Raw genomic sequence first — 16,869 nt, forward strand, 5'->3', positions numbered from 1 at the left:
GGTGTGAGCTTCTGGAGGCCACTGAGGCAGAGCCAGAGGGTAAGGGGGACTGCAGGCTGGCTATTACTGGAAAGGAAGTGGGATCTTTCCTGTGTTTAGAAGGACACATGGAAAGTTAGCTAAGTGAGTGAATCTTTCTCTTTATCCCGCTGCAGCGCCAGCTGCAAAGCTCCAGCCGGTGGCAGAAACAGAGGAGTGGGCAGTGGTGGAGGTAGAGCTGGCTCCAGCTCCGTTGACAACACCCCCTCTAGCGCTGGCGCCAGCGTCCCCTCCACCAGCAGTGTTGGAGCTGGAGCAAGGGCCGACATTGGCTGCAGCAGGAGTGGGAGCTGCTGAGCTGTAGTCACCTGGACCATCATTTCTAGTGGGAAGTCCATCTCCACCTGTGGCTAAGAAGCGTGAAAGAAGCTTAACCTCAAGGCCTTCCCTCCTAAGCTGGTGGTGGAGCAGTTGACCATGATGGATGCGGTGAGCAGGTGGGCTCTCAGGGCGGAGTGGAGCAGGCCTTCCTTCTGCCATCGTTGCCCCAGACCTGATCCAAACTCCCATGATCTGGGCCCGAATCCTGGCTCCACCCTTTACCAACCATACTACCTGGGCAACTTTCTGAACCCCCAAAAATTTGCTGTCCACCTGCAGAGCGTAGAGGTGGACACTAACAGGACCTGCTGCACAGAGTGGCTGTGCCGGCTCCATGAGGTAGAAGAGATGGAAAGGTGAGCAGGGCCTGGCCCATCAGTGGTGGAGGGGAACTCACTGTGTGCAGCCAGGTCCCTGGTGGCCCAACCGTCTGCTCAGGAGGCTCAACAGCCTCAGGATTTATTAGACACGTGATGTGTACTTCACTATGAGGGAGACAGACAAAGCCCGTGGTTGTAGCTGCCACAGGGGAATGTGCATCAGAATGGGGAGTGGGACCAGAGGGGGGATCAGGTTGTTGAAAGTAGCCGCCTTGGGTTGAGCCAAGCTGAGCCACCATCTGGAGCTTGGAGTTAGCCAGGACAGGCTGGATGCAAATGCCCCTCTCCCTTCCCTGCCAGTATTGGGTCCTGGGTCATCCTCTGCTGGGTGCCTGCAGTGGACAGAGAAGAAAAGCCAGGGACTCTAACAAGGCTCAGGCCACATCCTGAGCTTCCTGAGCTCCAGCTCTAAACTGTGACCCCTGTGTGGGACTTTGGGGGCTGTGGACACAGAGCTGGGGTGTGGCACTGCTGGGTGACACTCGCCATGTTCCCCAGGAGCTCTTCCAGAAGGTGGTGCCCTCTCAGTGCCTGGGCTCCACCTGGGGCAAGAGGAACAAGCCCAGCAATGAGCACCTGGCACCCACCCTCCGGGCCAACGTCGACCACTTCAGAAGGATTGCCAACCTCGTCACCACCACCTGCCTCGGGGACCCGAGCATGATGGCCCAGGACAGGGCTAGTGTGGTGGAGCGCTGGATCCAGGTGGCCCAGGTGTGCTGTGGGAGGCCCAGTGGAGCCCCTCTCTGGAGCCTTAGGAACTGCCTCCACCTTTATCAGCTCCCAGGATTGAAGTGTGTGATCTAAGCCCCTGCAAGTCCCTAGGCCCTTCCTGCCAGGGGCATGCTGACCTTGACTCCAGGTCCCAGTGCGGAGATGCTCAATTCCTACCTGGCTCCCTCCCTGGGTTGAGCTAAAATCCTCCTCCTTGTGAGTGTTACATTTTGGGGCCTAAATGTGCCCTTCTGGGGCCCCCTGAATATCTGTCTAATCCAGGAGGAGAGATTTAAATAGAAGGGGACTGAAGCTAGAGCAAGCAGGGCTTCAGTGCCCCACCTCACATCTCATTCTCTTCCCTACCCCAGGAGTGAGAGATCCTGAAGAACTTCTCCTCGCCCTGCAATGTCATCTCTGCTCTGCAGAAAACATCTATATGCCACCTGAAGAACACATGGGAGAGGTTTCCTGGTGGGTAGGCCTCTCTTCATAGGAGGACCAGGGTAGATGGGGGATCTCCTGAATGTCTGCCATTGGTCCCTCAGTCAGCTAGGAACTTCTGGGAGGCAGCAAATTATGGGGACAGGGCCTGGGCCTCGGCGGTGGGTCTCTAAGTCTCCCGGTGTCTTTACTGCACCCATTCTGTTTCAGGACTCGGTTTCCCTAAATGCCAGGTACTGGATTGAGCCTGGCCCAGTTGGACAATGATCCACATTGGAGATTTTTAAGTGTTTATAGCAACAGAACTCTATGCCCAGTTGAAACTCAAAGTGGTCAAAAGAGAGCCGCTCTGTATAGCTGGGGAATGGAGACCCCAGTGACCAACAGGAGAGCGCCCTCCCAGTCCCACGAGACCTTAGCGCTCAGAGGAGCCCAGTGAGAGCACTCCTCCAGGCAGTTTGAATCTCTCAGGTTGTCAAAGAAAAGGATTTGCACTTAGACCCTTCATATTATCCCTAAATTTATCCTTCCCTCTTTCCCCTCCCCTCAGGGAAAGCTCTGAAAAACTTAAGGAGCACTATAGCCAAGACGAGTCCTTGAGCAGAGAACTGATGACCAAGGTAGAGTGGAGGCTGGGGGTCTGGAAAGAGAGGAGGGGTCAGAGGGGGAGGGGGACTGATCAAGCTGTGGTTTTGATAGTTTCTCACTTGAACTTTCTCTGAAACATTCCCATCTATCTTGTCCAGGTTAACAAGCTTAGGGATCTGTTCTGCCCATGGGCAGGTGGGGTGCCATTTTTGGGCAGGAGGCCTTGGTCATGGGACACAGTGGTGTTGGCTGGGCTGTTTCAGGACGAGTTGCCGAGCTGGCGCCATCAGCAGGTCTCTGGCTTCCATGCACGTCCATCCTGCTGGATGTATCTTCTTCCAGGCTGTTGGGTGGTTGGGGTGGGTTTATCCCTCAGCCTAAACCTGTCCTCAGGAAGCCAGGACCCTGCTGCTTCTTCTGTCTTCACCATGTCTCCAAGGGGAGGGCACCCTGCCTGCCCCAGGGACGGGCACAGCAGGAGATTCCCCTGGCCCAGGTGGACAAACAGGCTGCTCATCCTTGGTTCTGAACGTCTGGGCCAGAGACAGATGTGTGTGCATTCTGGGACCCCCCCTGAACCCCTAGAGCAGTCACTGGAGCCAACCACAGTAGTCTCACCTGAGTGCCCGGATGGTTCATAGAAGTGAAATCAATAGTAACAGTGTCAACCAGCCCCTGTTGGCGACTTACTCCCACATCCCAGATGTTCACATAATCCAAATGGTTATGTTCAAAGTAAATAATTCAGAAAACATATTCACCCACCACAAATTCCTGATATCTAATGCTTTTATTCAAACACTCATACAGTGGATACCTGTCCCTCAAGATCAGAAGTAATGTCAGATCACCGATCCTCACCTTAATTTCCTCCTACACCTATCAATCCTGGATTCCGTGGACTGTGATCTCAATAATTTCGTTGGAATAATAAAAAGTTCCTTACCATTCAGTTATGTTGTAAACCTCCAAACCCAGAAGATCCCTATTATCTGCCATGCCGCAGCTACTGCTGGTCTTATAACAAGCTGAAGAAAAAGCATGAAACATGATCTTTTGGTACCACTGTAAATACAAAACCATCTGCATCAACTGGGGAGCACCCATAATACCTGAAAATTTTGTTCTCTTTTTTTGTGTTGGGTCAATAACAAAAAGAAAAATCAATTAAAAAATGGGCAAGGGACCAGAATGGACTTTTTCCAATGAAGACATACAAGTGGCCAATAGGTGTATGAAAAGGTGTTTGGCATCACTAATCAGGGAATGCAAATCAAAACCACAATGAGCTATCACTTCACACCTGTTAAGATGGCGATTATCAAAAAAACTAAAGGTGGCAAATGTTGGTGAGGATGTGGAGAAAAGAAACCCTTGTGGGAATGTAAACTAGTACAGCCATTATGGAAAACAGTATGGAGATTCCTCCAAAAATGAAAACTAGCACATGATCCAGCAATCCCACTTCTAGTATATACCCACAGGAATTGAAATCAGGGTCTCGAAGAGATACCTGCACTCTTATGTTCATTGCAGCTAATTTACAAGAGCCAAGACACGGAAGTAACCTAAATGTCACTGATGGATGAAAGGATAAAGAAATGGAATATTAGTCAACCTTGAAAAAAGAAGCAATTCCTGCCATTTTTGACAACATGGATGGACCTGGAAGGCATTATGCTAAGTGAAATAAGGCAGACAGAGAAAGGCAAATACTCACTTATATGTGGAATCTAAAATAGTTAAACTCATACAAGCAGAGGTTAGAATGGTGGTTGCCAGGGGCTGGGAGGATGGAGAATTTGGGAGCTGATGGTCAAAGGATACAAAATTTCAGTTATCAAGATAAATATGTTCTGGAGATGTAGGCTACGGCATAGTGCCTACGGGTAACAAGACTGTACTGCATACATCACATTTGCTAATAGAGTAGATATTAAGAGTTCTTACCACAGAATAATAGTAATAAAGGAGGTGAAAGAAAACTTTGGGAAGTGATGCATATGTTTGTGGCCTTGATGGTGGTGACAGTCTCAAGGGTGTATAGTTATGTCCAAATTCATCAAGCTGTGTATGGAAAAGTATGACATCATCGTTGATTCTTCTGCATCTTGAAATACGCCATGTCCTCATCATATGAGAAAATTTTGTAACTATATATGGGGACAGATGTTAACTGGACTTATTGTGCTGATCATTTCAACATATACTCAAACATTGAATCATTAAGTTGTACCCCTGAAACTAATATAATGTTGTATGTCAACTTTACCTCAATTAAAAAAACACACAGACAAAATGATTTGAATATTGTAAATGAGTTCAGTGAATCCCTGAAACTGCCCCATTCCTATATGGGAGTTACAGGAAGCAGAGAGGATGAAGGAAAATGGAAGAAAGTTGTACAAAACAGTATTCAAATTAAAATCATTTGAGTTGCTATCAGCTCCTTGTGGCAGAGTTCTGTGAGCCCTGATGTTCTTTCACATTTATCCTGGAAAATCATACTTTCAGATCCAACCCATAATAGTTCATCATTTGCTCTAATACGAAAATCTCAACTTAATAAATAAAACCAAAAGCATACCTTATGTATGAATAAAGTTAGTGAACTTTACAGAGAAAAGAGCATATTTGCACAATCTCAGTAAAGGAAACAGAAGAACAGAATGATGATCGAGTCTCAGTCAAGCTTATTTTTGAAAGCCAGTGAAACCAGGATGTCTTTTCAAGGATATGTGTAGAGCTGTCAGCCTTGGAAGATAGAAATAGTGGCCTCCTCTGGAGCAAAGGGCAGGCTTGCTTACTGCCCAATATAATAGAAATAACACCCCTCCCTGGGGCAAAGGTCAGCAGACTTCCTGCCCATTATCAAAGATTTGAGTTCCTTAAGCTCTGAGTTCTTGCAACCCTCTGCATGTCACCTGGCCCACTGTGTATCACCCTGTAGGAAGTGGGATTTAGTGAACTGGCGCAAATGTTGATACTCTGGCCACTAGTATTTTGTCTCTGACCCATGGGTCTAGTTTCTTTTGCCAGCATCTATAAGACCATGGTAGGCTGACATTACCTTGCAGGTGAGGTAAAATATCATACCTTTCACGGTTCCTCACAAGCCCTTAATGTAACTAGTACTCTTAGGAACAGAGAGCTATCCAGAACAATATGTATGGATATTCTTCATCGATGACTTCATGCAACCAAAACTTTAATAAGGCTCTTTGATCTCTTTTATTTCTACCCCAAGTAGAAGGAGAGGAACCAAACTATTACAGACCTAGGGCTTGTGCAAGCCACCTGGAGACCTAGTGACCAGAAACTTCCCATGGGGAGCAAAGACAGATGGGCATATTTCCAAAATGGACCCATATGCCTCCTTATCATCCAAAAGACAGTACATTATCTTAATTTATGATGATTTCATTCACTAAAATCTTGTGATGGGCCAAAGATGCACATCTAAGAAGAGTGAGACACATGGCAGTTGTAAGCAGATTAACACATTTGGTGAACATCAAACTCTGAACTAAACTTAGTGTTCTAATCAATTATAAGGTACAACAAATTTAATTAGGTCAATTAAATGATATTTAATGGTATGCCTGATTATTACTCTGCAATAATGAACAAGAAACTCATGTAAATAACTATAATTGGTCTTACTTTAAAATATGCTAGTCAAGACTGAGGTAAGCTGGAGAGAAAGAAGGGGAGAAATAGATAAAAGTTAGCTGCTCTGAAGCCACTCTCAAGACCCCTGGATCTACATGTAACCCAGGAGATCGAGGCAGATGGCTGTGTGCCTAGATCCTCCTGCACTGTGGTTCTCAGGGATGTCACAGGGCTGAAGCAGCTTCCTAAATCGTGTTTACACATCCATGTGTACAATACCCCTGACCATGGGGATGAAACACCATTCAATCATCCCTTACACGCCTGTAATTAACAATTAGATTTCAGAATCATTGTATCATTGCATGATCATTTATTCTCCAAACCTGTAGGATGCCGAGCTAAAAGAAAACCAAATTTCAATGGCTTCTTTTCTTTGAAGGACCAAGATGTTCTTTCACACTTGGAATCTGGATTAGAGGATAAATCCATCAAATCAATGGAAACAAGTTAAGAAATGGACAGAGAGATATTTCATTCATATATACACAGTTTGAACTGTGGCAAAAATAGACTTATATTTTTAAAAATTAGAATTTTTTGAAATTTTAGAGATTTTTAAAGACTTTGTTCTGCTTATACTCCCTTTGGTTTACCAAATCAAACTCACTCTTTAATGGGCATTTCTAGCATTGAGTGCTAATAACAGCAGCTTTTTAAATTCTTATTTTTCCCAGGTCAAACACCAAGGGTAGAGGTCATCAAGAGATCAAGTCTAATCTACCTACGGGTGTGGCAGGCTTAACTATGGATGTTCAAGCCAGACATTGCCAGAAGAACTACATCTCTTCACCCATAGGTGAGTTTTTACTAGTAATCACAGAAACTTAAGGATATCAAAGGAAATTTTTTATTAAGAACCCAAGTTATAGATTCCTCTCTTAGGTTCATTACTTTGAATTTTTGACTCAAATCATATATATCGATTGGACCATGTCCAATTCTATGATCTTTAGAAGATACAGCCTACAGCTGAAGAGAAACAGATACGACACCAATATCTTATCCTCTCTGAAGCCAAACTGAGAGCCCCTGGAGTCAGAAGTTTCCAAGAAAAGAAAAAGTCATCCGTCTTCGGAAAAGAGACAGTAGAGGCTACTCAAACATTCAACTTTAAATTGTTAACATGACTTGTTAGAATATGATGGAGCACACCTTCTAAGTTTCATGATTTTTCTCCAGAATATTGAGATGGATGACCTTGAAGTCCAGTTTCCCTATAAATGTATTTATTCCATGATAAAATTAATTTCCCTATAATTACCATGAAAATGTTATGTCATAGTCTCTGACTAAAAGGAAACAAAGCAAATTGAGCAGTTGAATAACAGTGTAATTAATTCCATAAAAGGATCTTTACTGCAGCGTTATGTATAATAGTGAAACTGGATGTAATCCCATTTCTATCAAAGAAGAAGTAAACAGATTATGGTATTCCTGTTCTTTGGAATACCTCTAAAACATCTAAAATGGTAAGTTAGAATGATGTGCACTGATAAGGGGAGAAGTCTATGATATATGATTTGGGAAACAGCAAATTGCAAAATGATGTAGTTATGTAATTTATGTTAAAAAACTTTATGTGTATTTATAAATTCATAGGAAATTTCCAGAAGAATAAACCCCACCCTGTTAACAATAGTGGCTTCTGAGTAGGGGAGTGAGTTTTCAGGGAAGGTGATGAAAGGGGTGGGTTTCACTTTATATAGATCCGTGTACTTTGACTTTTTTACAATATGTATTTCTTTCATAATTAGAAAAATGAATGATGTGACCATTTGGTGCAGGACAACAGTATTATGTTCACCAGTCTCTGTACTGTATGTTACTGCACAGCACGGACTGTAGGAGAAAGTCCAGAGGAGCAATGAAGACAAAGAAGACATGACACCTGCAAAAAGTCAGTGGAGTATTTCTATATAACAAACCTTCGAGGTGAGTGACAGTCAGTATCTTCCACTGCTCCAGCTCTCCCAAGAAACCTAGAACTTGCCCAGGGTAAGCTGGAGGACCATGCCCCACTACTCCACTCCCCGCCCAAGGCCTGTCTGTGCAGGGTGACTGCCATCAAGCGGACAATGGACTCAGGATGGGGCCTGTGCCTTTGGGGAGGCTGGTAGAGAGGCACAAAGTGGAACACCAGCTAAGGGTATACACCTGAGAGGTGGAGTTCCAGGTGGAGACTCAAAATGTACCAAGAAACTGCGTGAAGGGAGCTACTCGACCTCTCTGAGCCTCAGTGTCCCCCCCTGTAAAATGGGGATCACAGGCCTACTTCACAGAGCTTTTGGGGAAGATACATAAAAGTGCCTGTGACAGCCAGTGTCACATTATTAACAAAGCCGTCTCTGACTTCAGAATAATCAATGAAAAGAATAATGTTGATGAGACCAAAGACGAGATACCCAGCTTCATAACAGCCCCAGCAGCATGAGAATGAGAGGAGCTCTGAGTAAGCAGGGTTCTTCACAGCTCCACTGGAGAGGATGAACATGGGCTACACCAGGATAAGTGGCTGTTGTACAGTGACTCGTGTAGTGAGAGTGGGTCCCTAAAGACACTGTGAAATACAGTTACACACAGTGGCTCCTAGGAAACAACTAAAAGCAATCAACGCAGCAGATAGGAATAGGAAGGGGGCGAGCAGAGGAGGGTCAGAGCCACAAAATCTGAAGGAAGAAACTGAACCACGACAAGAGCCCAGCTCTGTCAACAGCTTCTGTGGTTGCACCAGGAGATCAAACGTTTGAGACAGCCATTGTGGGGACTGCTGGGAGCACAGTGGTCACTGCGGCCACACCCCAACAGCAGTGCATCGGAGCACACACACCCTGAGACTTTCCTCTCCGTTAATCCTTGTTTTAAGATGATGAGGGCCGGCCCCGTGGCTTAGCAGTTAAGTGCGCGCGCTCTGCTGCTGGCGGCCTGGGCTCGGATCCTGGGCGCGCACCAACACACTGCTTCTCCAGCCATGCTGAGGCCGCGTCCCACATACAGCAGCTAAAAGGATGTGCAGCTATGACATACAACTATCTACTGGGGCTTTGGGGGGAAAAAAATAAATAAAATCTAAAAAAAAAAAAAAAAAAAATAAGATGATGAATATCCTCATGTTACAATATCTCTTTCCAACCCTTGTGGACGAGTGTAATCAGAACCCCCTGAAGAAGGCACAGGCCAGAATAAGATGGAACACTGGGGGCTAGGGGGATATGGCACCTAGACATAAGTTATGATCATCATTTCTCCTCGTTTTGTTCCTCATTCAACCCAGTCCCACAGGTCTTGAGTGCATGCTGTGAACACTGCACTGTGCTAGATGTCAAGGCCTTGGTGAGCATCATTGTGGGGGTGGACGTTGATGGAAAAAGATTGCATCATAACAACTCAAAGCCATGCCACTTGCCAAATTGAGGCAAAAATGGAAAGACCTAGGATGCCAAGGAAGGGTGAAGGTATTAATAGATACTTGGGAGTATTAAAATCCATCTGATGATGTCATGAGTGAACGTGTTCCACTTTAAAACAAAACACTGCTGTTGTTCTCAGATATTGAATTTATCTTTGTGCAAATATCCAGGATTTAAAGTGTTTATTGATGTATAACATGCATACAGAAATATATGCAGAGGTCATCCATGTAAACCTCAAATAGTTATTACAAAGTGAACACACTTGTGTGACCAAGAACTAGCACCAGCTTCACTCAGGCCCCGACAATCCCTTTCTCCCTCCTTCCTCCCCAAAGGTAACCAATATCTTACCAGCAAACATTGTATATCGAGTTTGTCTTCTTATACAAGTGTTTTATTACAGGACAATTTAAACAATATACAAAATAAACAAAATAGCATAGTAGGCCTGTCACCCAACTTCAACATCTACTAATCATCTGCCATTTTTGTTTTATCCAGACTCCATCCCATTCTCACCTCACTTTATTATTCTTTTAGTCCTTTTTGCATGTGTAGGGGGGTAAGATGTACACACACTGAAAGGCTAAAATTTCAATCCTACAGTTTTGGCAAATAAACATGCCCACATAACCTTCACCCCTTTAAGAATAAAGTATTTCCATCACTCTCAGAAAACTCTTTCCTGTTCCTTCCCAGGCAATTTTCTCCTTCCCCCGAGGCAACCACTGTTCTGGTTTTTTCACCATAGGTTCATCTTGGCAGAAATCAGCCCACGTGTATTGTTTTCTGTCTAGCTTGCATCCCTCGGCACGAGGTAGATGAGACTCACCCAGCACGTGTGTGTCAGCATTTGCTCCTCAGCACGGCTGAGGGCGTTCTGCTCTGTGGATGCCCCAAAGTGGGCTCGTCTTCCTCCTGGGGATGTGCAGGTCATCTCCTGTGAACATTCTTGTACAAACACTTTTTGTATGCTGTTTAATTCCTTTATTAGCATTTAAGTGACACACCTTTGCAGTTTTTAGTGGTTGATCCAGATTACAATATGCATCTTTAACATATCACAGCTGTCCTAGACTTAATAGTGCACCAGTTTAAGCAACGTAAAATATGGAAGCCTTGCTACAGAACAGTTCCATTTACCTCTGTCTGTCCTTTGTGCTATGTTGTCATAAATTTTACATCTACCCATGTTATAAATCCCACAATATAGTGTTATGATTTTTCTTTAAATAGTCATAGGTCTTTTAAAGAAATTAAGAGAAAAATGTTAAGTATTGGGAGGGAAATGCTTTGAGGATCTGCAAATGTACTGTTTCTTCTCTAAGTTTCACTCACAGTTTTTGCATTCATCAGTCAGTCTTGCCTACAGTAATTATTACTGTGGTGTTCTAGTGGCAATTCGCTATTTCTTGCTATCCAGCAGCGTTTATTATTTGGAGTTCTGTGAGGAATATTCCCCCCCTCCCTCTCCCTGTCTTCTACCTGTCTTTCTCTCTTTCTCTCATTCTTCCCCCCCCCTTTCTTTCTTTCTTCCTTTCTTATTTAATCTTTTTTATATCAGTATAGACTCATGGATATTTATTTTATTCTCTGGGTAGTAATCCAATGCTACCATTATTTATTTTGTTGCTCCCAGTTTTCCAGCTTGAGCCATTGGGAAGTCTTTAAGATTGATTCCTTTTGACACATCTCATCGTTTTCTGTGTTCTTTTTGAAAGCACTTTCCTACTTTCTGGCACTACAAGAAGCTCCAGGCTCATATTGTATTTACCCTCCCCAGATCTAGAATTAGCCATTTCACCAAGAAAACCTGGTTCTTTTTATTTGAGAATGATATTTAGAAAGCAAAATCTGGGAGCTAGGTGTGCCCATTGATACTAGGGTGTCACTGCTTCTAGACCCTCTCAGCAGAGCTTGGAAATGCATGTATGAATATAAACTCAGGTATACACATCTACCTATCGATATATCAATCTATCGATCTATCTATCTATCTGGATAGATATATTAAAAGAGATATGGATTCAAACTGATACTTCCAACTCCAATCCAGCACCACAGAGTTTATTCCATCATTCTCCTTTTGTTTATTTGTAACTTCTTTCACCAACAGTGAGAAACTTAACTCTAGTTAGCTACAATATATTTACTAATGTGTCAACTAGTTTCAGAATCACTAATCCATACCCTTATGAAAAACAAATTTACCACCTAGAGTACAGTGTTTTTGTACAGTACTTTAGGTTTACAGTATCCCATCAAAACACTGTCTTCCAAAGTTACTTAGGTCAGGACCTTTCATCCCCACCCCTTCTGTGTGGTTATGTCACATGCTTGTAATACAGTGACGTTCATTTGTCACTGCATTCCATCTGAGTTCCCCAGCATCCTGATTGATTTTTAAAATTTGCAGAGTAAAATTCACTCTATGCGGTGTATAGTTCTATGGGTTTTGACAACTTTATGGTCATGTATCCACGTCCACGGTACCACACAGAGCTGTTTCTTTCACTCCCAAAATTCTCTCATACTGTCTCTTTGTAGTCAACCCCTTCCCCCACTCCATCCCTTGGCAACCACTGATCATTTTACATCCCTGTAATGCTGTCTTTTCTAAAAAGTCATATAAATGGAATCATATACTATATAGCCTTTTGAATCTGGCTTCCTTCACTTAGAGATATGCATCCAAGATTCATCCATGTTGTTGTGTGAATCAAGAGTTTATCCTTTTTATTGCCAAGTAGTATTCTAATGTACTGATGCACCACAGTTTCTTTCTCCATTCACCTGATGAAGGACATTTAGTTTGTTGCCGGCTTTTCACAATTATGAATAAAATGGCTATGAAGATTCATGCAAAGAGTTTTGTTTAAACATTAGTTTTCAATTTGCTTCAGTAAATCTCTAGGAGTGGGATATCTGAGTCATATAATAAGTGTATGTTTAACTTTATAAGAACCTGCTAAACTGTTCTCTGAATGCAAGTATCATGTAGCATTCCCAGTTCTAGTTGCTCCTAGTCCTCACCAGCACTTGGTATTTGCAATTTTATTTTTTATTTTAGTCACCTAATAGGTGTGTGGTATCTTATTGTGGCTTCTGCTTCCTTTTTGAAAGTGAGTTCTGCTAAATATAGAATCCTGTGTTGACTTTTGGGTTTTCTTTCTGCACTTGAGAGATGTCATTTTGTTGTTGATTTGTCTCTTTTGTTTTTGATAATATATCATCCATCATTCACATTATTTCTTCCTGTATGTAATGTCTTCACCTGTATATATGTATTTCCCTGACTGCTTTCAAGATTTTCTTTTTATCTTTGGATTTTAGCAACTTGACTATCATGTGCCTACGTATGGTTTTATTTTGTATTTTATTGTGTGGGTTTCCTGACTTTCTTGGATCTAAAATTTTAGATTTTTCACCAAATTTTGGAATTTTTATGCTATTACTCATTGATTTGCCTTTCTACTTCATTTAATTTTTTGTCTCTCCCCTCTCTGATGGGGATTCACTCGTCTCACAGGTCTTAAGGCTCTCTTCATTTTTCTCAAAACTTTTATGTTCTTTTCTTCAGACTGGATAATTTCTATTGCTCTATCTTCATGTTTCTTCTACTGTTTCTAATCTACCGGTAAACTCAAAAATATTTTCTGTATTTCATCTTCCTATTTGGTTCTTTTTTGTAATTTCCATTTCTCTGCTGAGTTTCTACATCTGTTCATTCATTGTGAGAATATTTTTCTTTACCACCATGATCATCTTTATAAAAGCTGCTTTCTCATCCTTGCCTGCTAATTGCAACACCTTGGGAATAGTTACTACTGCCCACTTTTGGTCTTATATGGATTATATTTTCCTATTTCTTCAAATCTCATGATTTTTTAAATTATGTACTGGAAACCATGGATGATAGTTATAGAGACTCTGGATTCTATTGTATCCCTTTGAAGAGTGTTGTTATTTTTCTAGCAAGGAATTAACTTGGCTGGACTGAAACTCCAATCCTATCTCCTTTACAATGGGCATAGCTGAAATCCTCATTCAGTTCTTTCATCTTCCAACTGCCGTTTTTACACTAGGCCCTCTGGGGCCTACCCTGCATGTGTGTTGTTCAAAAATCTGCCAATTTGGTGTGTGTGTGGGGGGCAGACTTTCATACATATTTTAAGATTTTCCTCTTTGTGGTTCCCTCCATTCCAGAATTTCTCCCCTAAATTTCCAGCTACTCTGCCAGCCCCAAAATACATCCTCTAACATTACAAGTAATACTATAGTTTTTCCCCTGTCTGGGCCATGTACAGATTTTGGAGTGCTTTGAGGCAAAAGACTCAAGCTTGCAAATATCTCCTGGTAAAATTCCCATGATTCAAGGGAAGACTCCTCCTCGGTTCTGCTTGCCTTTGGAAGAGATTTATGCATACACACATATACACATTTATTATATGTGTATTACATATAGATACATGATTCTATATAAATATATATAATATTTCATGCAGATTATATCATTGTTATCTGTGAGAGTTTTAGTTCAACAAGCTACTCCACTATTACTGGAAGCTAGACCTCGGTTTTGTTTCTTTTTTACATTTTATATAAATGGAATTATACAATACATAGTCTTTTGAATATAATTTCTTTCATGCAGCATTATGGTTGTGATATTCATGCATGTTATTGCATGTAGCTAGTGTTTGTTCATTTGTTGAAAATAATTAATGTTGTTAAATGGTCATAAAATATGCATAACATGAAATTGACCACTTTATCCACTTTTAAGTGTACAGTTCAGTGACATTCAGTACATTCACATAACTGTGTAGTGATAATCTCCAACCATCCACAGATCTATTTTCACCTTCTGCTGAAACTCTGTGCCCATTAAGCAACAACTACCTGTTGTCCCTCCCTCTTGACTCTGGGAACCACCATTCTCCTTTCTATTCCTATGAATTTGACTACTCTAAGTACCTTATATGAGTGGAATCATACAGTATTATTCCTTTTGTGTCTGGCTTTACTTCACTTAGCGTAAAGTCCTCAAGGTTCATCCATGTCATAGCATGTGTCAGAATTCCATCCTTTTTAAGGGTGAATGGTATTCCACTGTGTTTTACACCACAATTTTTGTCAACTCATCCTTTTATGGACACCTGGTCTGCTTCCAGCTTCTGCTTATTTTGAATAACGCTGTTAAGAACACGGGTGTACGTATATGTCTTTATATATGTGTTCAGTTCTTTTGGGTTTATACCCATATATGGTGTTCTGAGATTCATTTTTTCACATGTGGGAGGGTTCCCCACACCTCCAACAAGCAATTCTTGGAATGCCAGCTGGTTGTCAGATAATTCAACTCAATTTGATGCTGTCAACCTAGAGATACATCAGATTCCACAATTTAAGGGCTCAGTCCTATAAGACTGCACACCCACCCAACCTCACCTCAACTTCAGATGCCAGTTACAAGCCCAGGCTGTTACCTGTACTTCTGACTGAGTGACTGTAAACCAGAGATTCCCACAACCTCCTCCTTGGGTTTGATTTATTTGCTAGAGTGGCTCACAAAACTCAGAGAAACATTTACTAGATCACCAGTTTATTATAAAAAGATATAACTCAAGAACAGTCTGATGGAAGTGGTGCATAGGAAAAGGTATGGAGGAGGGGCACAGAGCTTTCATGCCATCTCCAGGTACACCACTCTCCAAGCACTCCTTGTCATTGCCAATCTGGAAGCTCTCTGAAACTCATTCTATTGGGATTTTTATGAAGGCTCCCTCACGTAGGCATGATCAATTATTAACTCAGTTTCTAGCCCCTCTCCCCTCTCTGGAGGATAAGGGGTAGAACTAAAATTTCCAAGCTTCTAATCGGGGCTTGGTCTTTCTGGTGACCAGCCCCCACCCAGGAGCCACCCAGGAGCCCACCCAGAGTTGCCTTAATAGAACAAATGATTCTCCTGGTGTTCTTATCACTTAGGAAATTACAAGGGCTTTAGGAGCTCTGTGTCAGGGATGGGGTCAAAGACAAATATTAGAACAAGAGATGCTCTTAGTGTTCTTATCATTTAGTTTATTACAAGGATTTTAGGAGCTCTGTGCCAGGAACTGGAGACAGAGATCCATAAATATATTTTCTATTATTTCAGAACCCATAGGTAGAATTTCTAGATCATATGGTAATTCTATTTTTAACTTTTGAAGGAACTGCCATACTGTTTTCCACAGTTTTATATTCTCACCATCCAAGCACAAGGGTTCCAATTTTTCATCATCCTTGCTAACACTTGTTATTTTCTGATTTTGTGATAGTAAAACTATTCTAATGTGTGTGAAGAGGTATCTCAATGTGGTTTTATTTTGCATTTTCCTGATACTTGGTTATGTTGAGCATCTTTTCACGTGTTTACTGGCCATTTTATATCTTTGGAGAAATGTCTATTCAAGTCCTTTGTGCATTTTTAAATTGGGTTGTTTTTTTATTGTTGAGTTGTGGGAGTTCTTTATATATTCCAGATATTAATCCCTTATCAGATATGTGATTTGCAAATATTTTCAACCATTCTGTGGGTTGCCTTTTTACTTTGTTAATAGTATCTTGTGATACACAAAACTTTTGCATTTTGATGAAGTCCAATTTGTTGGGTTTTTTTGTTGCTTATGTCTTTGGTGTCATATTAAAGAAATCATTGTTGGCAATGGCATTTGGACCCAATGACATGCAGCTTTTACCCTGTGTTTTCTTCTAAGAATTTTATAGCTTCAATTCTAATATTAGATCTTTGATCCATTTTGAGTTAATTTTTGTATATGGTGTAAGGTAAGGGTCCAATCTCATTCTTTTGCATGTGGTCATCTAGTTTTCCCAGCACTATTTGTTGAAAAACTTATCCTTTCTCCAATGAATGGTCTTTGCACCCTTGTCAAAAATCATTTGACCATATATGCAAAGGTTTATTTCTGGGCTCTCTATACTATTTCATTAGTATATTGTGTGTATTTATGCCAGTACCACACTGTTTTGATTACTTTGTAGTAAGTTTTGAAATCAGGAAGTGTGACTTCTCTAACTTTGTTCTTCTTTTTCTACATTGTTTTGACTATTTAGGGTCCCTTGAGAGTCCATATGAATTTTAGGATAGATTTTTCTATTTTTGCAAAAAACATCATTGGAATTTTTACCTCCTTGAGTAAGTTTATTCTTAAGTATTTTACTCTTTTTGATGATATTGTAAATAAAAATGTAAAGTTTGTAAATTTCTTTTTCAGATTACTTATTATTAATGTATA

General features: G+C 41.7%; 1 long non-coding RNA gene across 2 annotated transcripts; it reads left to right on the top strand.

Annotated features, from left to right (window-relative positions):
• The first annotated feature begins 2,172 nt into the window (after positions 1-2,172).
• LOC131406533 (uncharacterized) lies at positions 2,173-7,252 on the top strand. Of its 2 annotated transcripts, XR_009220174.1 has the most exons (3): positions 2,196-2,518; positions 6,836-6,957; positions 7,115-7,252. It is a non-coding gene; the product is annotated as an uncharacterized LOC131406533 (long non-coding RNA). The 2 variants fall into 2 exon arrangements; XR_009220173.1 differs by lacking the exon at positions 7,115-7,252 and having other exon boundaries at positions 2,173-2,518.
• The last annotated feature ends 9,617 nt before the right edge of the window (positions 7,253-16,869 follow it).

This window comes from Diceros bicornis, chromosome 5, assembly GCF_020826845.1.
Source record: "Diceros bicornis minor isolate mBicDic1 chromosome 5, mDicBic1.mat.cur, whole genome shotgun sequence".
NCBI classification, from domain to species: Eukaryota; Metazoa; Chordata; class Mammalia; order Perissodactyla; family Rhinocerotidae; genus Diceros; species Diceros bicornis.